General features: G+C 34.8%; 1 protein-coding gene across 1 annotated transcript in view; it reads right to left on the bottom strand.

The window, feature by feature from the left end:
* Nucleotides 1-13,998, bottom strand: part of LOC104092257 (tobamovirus multiplication protein 1) — a 157,775-nt gene that overhangs the window by 92,132 nt on the left and 51,645 nt on the right. The gene's annotated exons all lie outside the window — the stretch shown is intronic.

The raw sequence follows: 13,998 nt of genomic DNA, 5'->3' as shown, positions 1-13,998 counted from the left end.
ACCGATGTTAGATATGTTCCCGAGTTGAAGAAAAATCTCATCTTTCTGGGCACTTTAGAATCTCTTGGGTGCAAATTCACTGGTGAAGGTGGAGTTCTGAAAATTTTTCAAGGTGCTCGTTTGATCATGAAAGCACACAGATCTGGTTCGTTGTATACTTTATTGGGATCCACTGTTATAGGCCCTACTACAGTTTCGGTATCAGACAATTTGTCTGATTTTGATGGCATTAAATTTTGACATATGCCCATTGGGGCTTTTGCGGAGAGGGTGGAGCAAATTTACTATATCAACCAAAATTAGGCCAAGATGGAGATTTGTAATTATGGCCAATATTTTGGCTAATGAAGTCTATCTCACATAAGCATAAGCATCTTTGCAAAGTGTAGATTTTATTGGCAATATTCTTTGGGACCCAAAAATATTGCATTGTGTGGTGGACATCATTTGCACAAGTTGTATCTCTTCTTTTACAACTAAGAGGCAAAGACTTTTTTGCCTATAAAAGGGAAGACCATTAGTTCATTTTAGACACACCAACAAGACTTGAGTCTTCATTTCTTGTTTCTTCCTTTCTTCCTTTATTAAGAGTGTTTTGTATGAGAATTAGTGTTGGGAAGCACTTGTGTGAACCCTTTCTTTGGAGTGATCTTGTGAGGTTATTCCCTTAGGGTATTTGGGATTAATTAGAGTATTTACTCTAATTTTGTACTATTATTGTTATATTAAATTGCCCCTCTCCGCTTGTGGACGTAGGTCACTTTGACCGAACCACGTTAAATTTGTGTCTTCTTTATCTACTTTAATTGTCGTTGTTATCAACTTCCATTGACTTTGTTATTGCCATTATACCATTGTTTGGCTATATTCCGCAATACCCGGGTTCCCGATCCTAACAACGCTTTCTTTCTTCTGTTGGATTTTTCAGAACATCTTCGTCATTCTTTACTTGAAAGTAGACATCTGATAAAAAGGGAAAGCACATAAACCTTCGAGGATTGTAGATAAGCCATTAACCACAAAGAAGAAAATTATTAGCTTGAGCAAAACATGCTAATAAAAAGAACTGGGAATCTTACTTCCGAGTTCATCAGTTGTATAAGGCAAATCTGGCCAGAAAATGTTCGCATGCATTACATCACTGACTGCACTTGAAAACATGAGTGTCGCTTCGCTATTTCCCTAGACGTCAAGTGAGAAAGGCAACATCAGCTAACCATAGACAACCAGCCATAATGACCACCAGCCTAGATTATATTTTGCTCAAGAATTATCAGAAAGCGACTGAGAGCCTGTGGACAATGCCTGTCATTTAGGAATTTAGCAAGGGTCCATTTCATACGACAAATAGATCCTTGAAAGCAACATTGACTAAAAGCACAAGGCAGGAAAGCATTTTGCAGAGTCAGCAGTTTCTGACACCGTCAAAAGAGTCAAAACTATTGTCCAAAAACTTCCTTGTCTACGTATTCCCAATCCTGAGGTATTCATGATAGTTGAAACCGACACTTCTGATGAGGGGTACGGTGGTATTCTCAAACAAAGAATCTCTTCAAGCTCTCTAGAACAATTAATTCGTTTCACTTCCGGAATATGGAATTCGGCTATGAAAAATTCTAGTATAGTCAAAAAAGAGATTTTGTCTATAGTACTATGTATTACAAAATTTCAAGACGATTTAATAAATAAAGAATTTTTACTAAGGGTTGATTGTAAATCAGCCAAAGTGATTTTACAAAAAGATGTTAAAAACCTCATTTCAAAACAGATTTTTGTCAGATGGCTATTATCTATGATTTTCAAATTGATTTCATTAAAGGTGAAGAAAACTCTTTACCCGACTTTCTAATCAGAGAAAGAAGAAGTTGTAGAAAAATTATATTCTGTTGTTTATATATATTTTTTATTTAAATATTGTATGAAAGTTGAACAATATTGTATAAAAATTATATTTAAGTTGTATGATATTGTAGTTATATATAACTGGGTTAAAATAATGTATGAAAGTTGTAGATAAGTTGTATAATATATAATTAGTTGTATAAAATTTATTTTTACTATATATAAATCAGATACAAAATATACAAAAGATATATTGTATAAAAATTATATTTAAATGGTATGATATTGTAGTTGTATTAACTGGGTAGAAATAATGTATGAAAATTGTAGATAAGTTGTATAATATATAATTAGTTGTATGAAATTTATTTTTACTGTGTATAAATCAAATACAAAATATACAAATTTTATACAATCACATATATATCCTTCATTAATCATATAAGAGTTTTCCAAAGGGGTTTATATGATTCTGAACTGCTCCAACCATCATCTTAAGGCTTAGACGTAAATGCCCAAATTTTTCGAATAATTGAACCACATACATATCATATGCTTAGACAACCCTTCTTATAGTAGTATAATATTTGACCATTGATGCAACTTAAAACGCTACATCAACTAAGTATGACTAAAATTAACGGCACCAATCATTTAAATAATAAAATGACAGCAAGGAGTAAAGTTGTGTTCATGCATCCGCCAAAACCCCTCCAACTTTAATTGATTAGTGTATTTTAAGGCGGAAGAAAAAAAAAAGGAAAGAGAAGAAGAGAAAAAAAAAGAAAGGAAAAGAGTGTAACTAAATCCCTTGATTGAAGGCACTAATAATGAACCGGAAGCCTTTTAATGTGAAATGTATATATTTTGTAGATAAAACTTATGTAGGTCGGGTAAATAACAAAACATTGACAATTTTGGTAATAAAATTTCAAATAGTGTATAAAAACGAAAAAATCCCTTTTGTAATTATACTAGATCGCCTTCGGCCCGTGCTAGCACGGACCCAACAATGTAGGTTCAAATATAATTTTATTTGTAGTTCTTTTATTGATAGATTTTCTGATATATTTTACTATTATTTTCGACAAATAGAAATAGTTTCATTTTTTTGGGTTTCCTACAAACTTTAACGTATCTAATATTTATTGGGAAGTTAAATTCCTAGTTCTACAACAATAAAAGTAATCATAAAAGCAACTTTGCTTCTACAGATAACAATTTCCTAATGTTAAGTTATAGATGATACTATTCAAATTTTGTGGTAGCAAACTCCAAATCATATACCACAAAATAATTAATATGTCTGCTTCCTTTTTCAATTTTTTCAGGTTGTTCCTCCCTTGTTTTATTTTGTTCTTACTCTACATTTTTTTAATGTTTTCTTGTACTTTTCTTCTTAACTTCACTTTTTTTTGGAAAAACAAAATACCAAATGCACCCTCGGAATTGTACTTGAAATTTTTAAAATTTGTAACATTGTCCCATTAATGGTTAAAACGTATGCTCCTTAATTCGAACTTTTTCCGGAGAAAATCAAATCTTAGAATATAGAAGACAAAAATATGTTTAAATATTTATCTTAAGATTGAAATAAAAAAATTACGTTACAGTTAATTTATATACTTTCTACAACATTAAACTCTAAATTGATTAATTATCCCTCAAAAAATTAAGATGCAATGTAAACTTCTAAAATTTTCTATGTAACAATATATCTTTATATTCTTTAATATATAAATAATTTTTAATATTTCTTAGAATTTGAATATATTTTATTTGATTTTGTCTAAATTTCCCCCCGGTAAATAGTCTATAGTCTTTGATGTTAGAAAGTATCAAACATAGAAAATGACAGTCCATATAATAAGTTACAACATTTTTATACCATCTAATTAATAAACAAAATTAGCACACAAGTAAATTTAAAATTTAACAAATAATATTAAAATAGTAGTACAATGAAACAAATGTTGAGTAAATAAAGAATGTTAACATAGGTTATGATTTGTTAAAGTAATATCGAGAGAAGAAACGATTAGTTAGGCTTGGCACGTGTGGGCTGGGGAGCCGCTAAGTAGGAAAGAGTGTGATGATGGTTAACTACATAAGTTAGGGATAATTTAGCCAAAAGCGCTGAAAACTTTATATATAAGCTACAATATGATTCCTTTTTTGCCAGTTATATTACTCTATTTGAACAAAAATGACCAAATTGCCCTTTAGTTCCTAAGCAAGCAAAGCAAACACGTTGACCTACTGACCTCATTCCCTCTTATAAGATAGTACTAGTAAGGGATGACCCGCGCTGTGCACGGGCACAAGTTCAAGTAAACTACACAATTTTAGTGAATTAATAATTTAACTTTATATTCTAGAGGTTTGAGTAAAATTGAGAAATGTATTCACAATTTAAGTTAGTGTGAGTGAAATAGTAAAAAATTTTGTTTAAGCGAAATAAATGCAATTTTTGGCGCAAATTTTTGATAAAATTTTTTATGTTAAGTTCATGTCCAAACATAACTCATCTTGTATATACTTTTTTTCTTTCCAATTTTGACCTTCAAATACTTTTTTCTTCGGCCTCAATCGGATATTGGTTGAATGCTTCTTAAAATTTGAATTTGAACCCCAGTGATTATTATATATAACTTGTTAGACCCTTTATGTTGAGAGAAAGGGAGTATGTAATAAAATGTGATTAAGATCCAACATTAATAACTTATTTTGATTGTTGTTACTTATTATACTATATCGTATTGTTACTTCAAATACAATATTTATTTCGATTGTTACTTGTGAGCACCTAATATAACACATATCTTTTAGGGTACAAAGAGGTGTGACATTACTTTAATTTTATTATATCGTATCGTTAAATTTTTGGTTACATAATGACAAAAGGTGACACATTATGAAACGATCGATTTGATCTAAGCGCGTAATTACCCTTTTTTATCTTACCCTTTTTTTATTAAATAATTTTATTTTAATATTTATCCGATCTATTTATATAATAATTTCACCTCGTACCCTATTTCTTTTTTAATGGAAACATCTTTTTTCAAAAGTCAAGGCGTAGAGTAATATTTTTACTGTTTGCTTTTTCTTTTAGTGATCCATCAATGCCCTTGAATCCCAATTAAATCATTCTTTTCCTCTTAATTCCTCTAAAAACTTCTAAGTTTTTGCTTATGTTTGTAAATTCATGTTCTTCCTCTGTTTGATTAGGAAATATGTCTTCCATATTATTGTAAGGAACTAATCCTCCAACAATATTATACTAAATTTGCACCAAGCTAATCACGTAGCTTGAAATAATTCATTTTAATCACTTTAGTTTATGTATATCGTAGCTTGATAATACTTGAAAATATTTACATCAGCCATTTGATACTCTTGGAACAGTTAGAAGGTTCTCAAAGTTCACAAATTTACACAAACACCAACGTCATTTAAAGTAAAAGTGATAATTCAAGGGTATAAATAAATATTAGTGATATTGAAACATTAAAAGAGGGTCCACATGATAGGAAGTGACAATTTCAAAAGCTACTCTAGACGTGTGGCATGGGAATTGAGGTGGCCCCCACACGATCATCACACTCATCAAATACACTCATCAAATATGTACAGGTGATAAAGCTTCATGTACAGTAGCTTGAAAGCAGATAAACATTGAAATTCCAGAAATACCCTCACAATAAACAGGCATGTTGACGGGAAGGTGCCTGCTAACTCTCTTATAGAATAGTAGAATATAAGTATCTAATTTACCAACAAAAAAAAAACAATGAAGAATTGACAAAAACAACCATGGCCCGAAGCATAATGTAGGGGTGTGCAAATGAAACCGATAAATCGCATCAACCCGATAATTTAAGTCAAACCAAGAAAAAAATACGGCTATTGTTTGGTTTGATTTGGTTCGGTATTGGAAAAAAAAATCCGACCATATTTGGTTTGGTTTGGTTTTAGCTAAAAAAGTCAAAACGAAACCAAACCAACCCAACATTATATGTATAGAAGTTTTAATTATATTTAATACATAAAAATATTCATGATAATGTAGTTTATAAATATTTCTTAAACTTTTTCATAATTTTATCTTTTATCGTATTATTTCAAGCTTGGAATTATAATTTTTGGATGCTCCAATAAGTTTTATAGTCCATAAATGTTAGTAACTCAAATAAATCCTAAATCAAAATCAAATCAATACTAATGCTAATAAAAGACATTCAATTCAATTGTACTATGAATAAAAATAGTGTTGGATATATATTTTTTTTAGTTTTTTCATGGTTTAGATAAAATGTATAACTTATTTTTCTTTTAGTGGTTAGTCATGTAAATAATAATACTTATTAGTCATAATTTTAAATTATGTTTGTTTTCATTAGGGCTTATTAATAATATTTATTTTATGCAATTTTATTATCTTTATTGTTGAATATTTTAGTACAATGCCATGACTCATCTCATTTTATGTTATTTTATTCAAAAACATCTTATATAGTTCTGTCTTACTAGGATTAAAGAAATATATGGAATACAAATTTTATGTTTTGTGCTATGAAGACTTTATGTAGAAAACAAACCGAAAAATCTCGAAAATCCGAAAAATCCGAAAAAAATCGAGATTCAAAACCCAACTTTTATTTGTTTGGTTTGGTATTTAGATTTAGTAACCCGATATAATTGGTTTGGTTTGGTAATTAGAAAATCCGAACAAACCCTACGCATGTAATGTATTGTTTTGATAGTATTCAAAATTTTCGCAACCGCAACTTCATAATAAATTCAGAAACTTTAAAACATATTAAAGAAATTAAATACGGGGGACAACAAGAAATAATAAAGATTTATAATTGAACAGACAGGTGGGTTACTTTCAATGAGTAAAGCATAATATCGCCCACACAAAGATTTATCAAAAGCCACATTAGAAGGAAGGGTTGGGCAATTGTAAATTGTAATGGGTTGTATGAAACATTGTAGACCAATATTATATAAAGAAAAAGACATAATTTCTCAATACAAACATTATTGGACCGTTAGAAAGAATGAAAATTGACAGGTTTGCAATTTATGAGTGCACTGGCTGACCTGGATTTGAGCAATTCATTCAAGTTGTTGGCTTAAAGTGTAACAACCCTTATTTTCTGATTTCTCTCTTACAACAATAACACGTCGAATATCTAAACGTTTATTAATTTGACCCTTCCATGTTTCATCCAATTTACAGAAAGAAAAAAAAGAGGAGGGGAAAGTGGTGGAAGAAGAAAACTAAGTGCACGGTATTAAACCCCCAGTTTATGTGGAATATAATATTGGTTAAAAGAGAATAAAGGTGCTTTATATCACTTGCTTTTTCTTATTTTAACTTTGAAAATATACTTTTGTTGTAAAACATAAATCTGAAATGAATATTGCCAATGATATTGCTAGTCTATTTCAAAGTAGAAAAGGTTATTCGGCACAGCCTTGAGATTCTTCTATCTCTAATGGACTCTTTCTAGCACTTGAGAATAAAGGTTCACTACGTGTTCAATAATTGGATTTTTGGTTTTACTTTTAATGTAAGTCTGGCGAAAGTTGTTTGTTAAAAATTTTGTTTGAAGAATATTTGTGTTTGTCTTTGAGATTTAATTTCCATAAATATTAGGTTTGACTTTCCGAAACTAAAACACATATATAAACCAAGTTTGATATCTTTGATATTAAAGTCAGATAGAAATAGTATTAAATAATTCGGTTTAGTTACAATGAAAAATAAATAAACAGGTTTAACAAAAATTGTTAATTATTCGGGCAAAGAAGATACCTAGCAGGTTAACGAAAACAGGGGGAAATGGACATTAATGAAAAATAAACAACATTCGTTTGAAGATGAATATTATAACTAACTGACCTAATAAACATATTTACATTTTTTTTCATAATATTGTTGTGCAGGCTAACTTGTTCGCACCTCGACTAATTATACGAGATACATGTCACCTCTCACCAGCAACATGTATCAGATAACTCTATCCACCAAGGTTTGAACATATGGGAAGAAATCATAATAATTAGAACAACATGCGTTGTACCGATTATAATCATGTGTTTCTTATCTTAATTATATAAAGCTTAGACTGAGTAGAAATTTATTTAGGGTTAACAGTAGAAAGGGATGGCTAACTTGTCAAGTGAGCAAACAAGAAACCTTGTTATTTTAATTATTTGGAAGTCCAACGCTATTCCTTTAGATTACAAAGTCTTCCGCAGTATTAACTACTAATTAGTAACTCAAATTTGATTGATGTTGAGATGCTCCACAATATGATATCTGAATTCTATAATCAATATGAGTCTATCAGATATGCTAAGCATGAATACATGGTAGTCGCCATATCTCGAATTGATTTGGTTCAAATAATAATTTTCTTTTATGGTACATGCTCATTTCCACTTTTTAAGTTTTAAGTAATTAAATGATAGAAGTAATTGCTCATATTTTCTACTGACCCTTGATAAAAACAAGGTAAATCAATTCCATTAACTATATACCGAATAATTTAAACAATTGGAAACTAGAAAAAAAAATTGCTGGAAAAATAGGAGATACTTTGATGTCGCTCTCCTTTTTTTTTTTTTTTTTATTATAAAGAAATGCAAAAACTTAAAAGAGATTACAGAGAAATTTCACTTAGCTAAAATGGAGGAGCTTATCTTTAAAGTGGAGAGAACGCGAACTTCCCGTTGAATATTTTCCTACCTTTTTTTCAACTTCTAATTCTGATTGAACTAAGACACACGTTGATTAACTTGTAGTCGAAAAAGAGTCATACTTTTCTTCCAGTTGATTAGCTACCTTCTATATCTCTTAACTTTTAGAGAAGTCTACTTTGTTTTAGCTGAGTAACTATCTCAGATATTCGTTTATGCATCTAAACTAGAAAGTGGTTCCTCTTTAAATGCTACATTTGATGTAATTGCTAGGTCTCGGACTAGTGACATGCGTCAAGTACACTCTCGTTTAAGAATATCACACAATCATATATAGCTTCTCATCTTATCTAAATTTAAGTAGTCTCAAGATGATCTTCACGAATAAAACTTATCATTAAATTTGGAATTTGACCTATCCTCTAAGTGCAAAAAAAAAAAAAGTGAACTATTATAAGATCAGTTAAAAATCAATTATTGCATTAAGGATGAATCAGTAGTGACATGAAAAATACGAGAATTAACCTACTATTACAGAGTGCGACAGTTCTTTATATTATGAGTGTAATTGTATACGGGTAAAATCGGGCTCGATGTTCAATCGAGTTTCCAACTTTCCTAATTAAGGGCAGGGTCGAAATATCGGTAATCGGGTAAAAGTTGAGCTCGAAGTTCGATCTTACATCCAACACAATTAGCCGAGATCGAAATATGATAATTAAGATCGGACCCAAAGCATTGCTAAAATTAGTCATCAACACCACTAGATTTGCTCTCGAGTTTACCGAAGTTATATCCGGTCCCGGTCATAACGGTCTCAAGGAATATATTGCCAGCTTATCCAAAATTCTCGCAATTAACCGGACATTACGGAAGAAATCACGAAACATACCAAAAAAGGGACCAACGATCAACAAATCAAAGGCCTTTTTACCTTTTATGAAATAATAGAATAATACCTGAAAAGTAGGTTCCCCTAATATATAAAGGGGGCCTCACAATTCATGAAGGACATTGTAACATACACTCATAAGCAATACATTACCGTTATCCTCAAAATTCTTATTTCTTTGTTATCTTTGTGTCAATAAAAGTGCATTCAACTCAAAGGTGACTTGCTTTCCTAAGCTGAAATCATCCAATTCATGTGGTTTGCAGTTAATTTATCGTTATTTATTTCAATTTGAATCTAATTTATCGCTTTGTATCAAGCTAATCCGTATATCCTTTAAACCACTAACAAATTTAATTGTTATCTGATTTTGAGGGTAAACAGTTTGGTGCCCACCGTGGGGCTAAGGATAATAACGGCAATTTGATACGAATCATCATAACACACCTCATTTTACACTTGTTCTTTGAAGTGTTTCTGATTTTAGGTAAGGATCGAAATGTCACACCCACAGTCTGTCACTCTAAACATAGACACGGAATCCGGCCACCACGGCAGGGACAACAATGCAGCGCTCGGTAATGAGGCAACACCGGTCGATCTTGGTAGAATCCCGGTGGTGATTCCCATCGACGCCTGTTCGCATATGGCCATCGACACAAACCAGCCCACCGACCCCAAAAACAACGTGCGCAGGGAAGTGCATTCGATTGCCCAAAACACTTACAACGGCGAAAATGATGGAATCAACCTGCGTATGATCTTTGAAATGTTACAGGCTCAACAGATGGCGATAGCTCAGTTGCAGAACCAAGGTCGAATATTGAGCATGAATGAACGCGAGCTCCCCAGGGAAGCCATCCGCAGAAATGAACCAATCTCAGAAAAAATGAGCGAAAGTGAATCGGGGACTAACCCCCGAAATCCTGAAATTGCTCGAAGAATTGACGAAACGGGTAGAGACATGGGAAAAGAAAATCGAAGCTAATGATAAAAATATGGAAACCTACAATTCCAGGGTCGATCAAATCCCAAGAGCACCTCTGATATTGAAGGACCTGGATTCCAAGAAATTTATTCAAAGGCCTTTTCCCCCGAGCGCGGCTCCGAAGCCGATCCCCAAAAAGTTCCGTATGCCCGAAATCCCCGAGTACAACGGAAGGACCGACCCAAACGAGCATGTAACCTCTTATATATGCGCCATCAAAGGGAACGACTTGGAAGATGATGAGATCGAGTATGTCTTGTTGAAAAAATTCGGAGAGACCCTGTCAAATAGAGCTATGACATGGTACCACAACCTTCCTCCTAATTCTGTTGACTCATTTGCTATACCTGCATATTCCTTCGTAAAAGTACACGCCGGTGCTATAAAGGTAGAGACCAGGAAGTTATTCATTTTCAAAGTAAAGCAGAGGGATAACGAGATGCTTAGAGAGTTCGTTTCTCGATTCCAGATGGAACGAATGGATTTGCCCCCGGTCGCGGACGATTGGGCCGTTTAGGCTTTCACCCAAGGACTCAACATTCATAGCTCATTGGCTTCACAATAGTTGAAATATAACTTGGTAGAATATCTAGCCATCACTTGGACCGACGTCCATAAACCGGTATCGATCAAAAATCATGGTCGAGGATGACCAACTCGGGACCCCTTCCGGATCCGTACACCCTATCTGGATCGCCGACCGAGTCAAGAGAGACACCAATCACGAACCTAGATCAAGCCGGGATCGGTATCAACCGTACAATAGGGACCGGAGAAGTAGTGGATCTGGGTGAAGCCCTATGAGAAATGAAAGAAGGAATGACCGATGACAGAACAACCGAGGACTCATGGGCAAAAATAGCTTCGACAAACCCATCGAGCCTAAAGAAGCACCAAGGCTGTCAGAGTATAATTTCGGCATCGATACATCTGTTATCGTGTCCGCCATCGGACACATCAAAGATACCAAATGGCCTCGACCTTTGCAATCCGATCCAGCCTAAAGGGATCCTAACCTTATATGCAAATATCATGGCACTCACGGTCACAGAATGGAAGATTGTCGATAATTAAGGGAAGATGTAGCCTTTTTGTTCAACAAAGGGCATCTTCGAGAATTCCTCAGTGATCGGGCCAAGAACCATTTTAGGAACAGAGATTCGAATAAACGAGTCGAACCAGAAGAACCTCAACACGTCATAAACATGATCATCGGTGGGGTCGACATTCCCCAGGGACTGATATTGAATCGCACCAAACTTTCCATCACAAGGGAAAAACGGACTCGAGATTACCTAGTAGAAGGGACCTTGTCGTTCAACGACAAAGACGCATAGGGGACCACATAGCCCCACAATGATGCACTAGTAATATCGATACTCATAAATAAATATCGAATTAAACATGTGTTAATTGATCTAGGTAGCTCAGCCAACATCATCATATAGAGGGTCGTGGAACAACTCGGCCTACAAGGTCATATCGTACCCGCAGTCTGAATCCTAAACGGGTTCAATATGGCATGTGAGATAACTAAAGGGGAAATGACATTACCGGAACTATTCAGGAAACCAAGTTCTGCGTAATTGAGGGGACATGAGATACAACGCTTTGCTTGGGAGGCCATGGATTCACAACATGAGAGCAGTACCCTCGACATTATACCAAATGCTGAAATTCCCGACTCCCGAAAGAACCAAAATAGTGGACGGGGAACAACTGGCCGCAAGGGAGATGTTCGCAGTCGATGAAGTGATCTCGACGTCCACTCTCTCGGTATCTAAGGGCGGATCCAGTGATCAAAGATGGGGCCAAATAGCAATCACTGATACCAACCTCGACAGAATCGAAGGAACGAGAAATATACGAGGGTGACGACTACGGAGTCCCCAGGTCATTCATAACCCTCGATGATTCTGATGCTACAAAGTCAACGATCGAGGAATTGGAGCAAGTCATACTAAGCGAACACTTGCCCGATCGAAAGGTATACCTTGGCACGGGGTTAAACCCCGAGCTCAGCAAAAAACTCATTCAGTTTCTTATAGCTAACAAAAATTATTTTGCTTGGTTCCACCTCGATATGACATGGATACCACCGGAAATAACCACACACAAGCTAATCTTGGATCCAAAGTTCCACCCGGTCAAGCAGAAGAGGAGGCCCCAGTCTGAGGCCAAACATGCTTTCATCAAGGACGAGGTATCTAAACTCCTTAAAATAGGGTCCGTTCGGGAAGTTAAATACCCGAATTGGTTAGCAAACGTAGTGGTAGTTCCCAAAAAGGGGATAAATTAAGAATGTGTATAGACTATAAGGATTTGAATAGAGCATGTCCCAAGGACTCCTTCCCATTGCCCAACATCGATCGCATGATTGATGCCACGACCGGCCACGAGATCCTCAGTTTTCTCGATGCCAACTCCGGATACAACCAAATACGGATGAACCTGGATGATCAAGAAAAAATCTCATTTATCACTAAATACAGCACATACTGCTATAATGTAATGCCATTCGGGTTAAAAAATATCGGTGCCACTTACCAACACCTAGTAAACCGGATGTTCGAAGAACAAATAGGAAAATCAATGAAAGTTTACATTGACGATATGTTGGTTAAGTCCCTGTGAGCAGAGGACCATTTAAAACACTTGCAGGAAACCTTCAACGTATTGAAAAAATACAACATGAAGTTGAACCCGGAGAAATGTACGTTCGGAGTTGGATCGGGTAAATTCCTCAGATTCATGATATCCAATCGAGGAATCGAGATTAATCCTGATAAGATCAAAGCCATCGAAGATATCACGGTCGTAGATAACGTAAAGGTTGTGCAAAGGTTGACCGGGAGCATAGCCGCTCTGGGACGTTTCATCTCGAGGTCCTCCGATAAAAGTCACTGATTCTTCTCATTATTGAAGAAAAAGAGTGACTTCTCATGGACTCCGGGATGCCCACGGGCCTTGGAAGAGCTCAAACACTATCTATCGAGCCCGTCACTACTCCACACGCCGAAGATAGTCGAACAGTTATACCTATATTTAGCGGTCTCGGAAATAGCGGTAAGTGGAGTCCTGGTCCGAGAAGAAAAAGATACGTAATTCCTAATTTACTATGTTAGCAGAACTTTAGGTTAGGCCGAAACTAGATACCTTCACCTAGAGAAATTGGCGCGTGCCTTGCTAAGTGCCTCTAGGAAGTTGAAACCGTATTTTCAGTGCCACCCCATACGTGTTGTGACTACTTACCCATTGAGAAATATAATGCATAAACCCAAACTCACGGGACGGTTAGCCAAGTGGGCTGTTGAGGTCATTGGGTACGACATTGAATATCAGCCCCGAACGGCCATTAAATCCCAAATTATGGCAGACTTAGTGGCCGATTTTATGTCGGCACTGGTACCCGAAGTCGAAAGAGAGTTATTATTAAACTCAGGGACTTCTTCGGGGATTTGGGCCCTCTTTACATATGGGGTCTCGAACGCGAATGGGTCTGGACTTGGCATCGTGTTAAAACCACCAAAAGGTAATGTAGTCAGACAATCTATTAGGACTA

The sequence above is a fragment of the Nicotiana tomentosiformis genome, chromosome 2 (genome assembly GCF_000390325.3).
Source record: "Nicotiana tomentosiformis chromosome 2, ASM39032v3, whole genome shotgun sequence".
NCBI classification, from domain to species: domain Eukaryota; kingdom Viridiplantae; phylum Streptophyta; class Magnoliopsida; order Solanales; family Solanaceae; genus Nicotiana; species Nicotiana tomentosiformis.
This window is presented reverse-complemented; position numbering and strand designations above follow the sequence as displayed.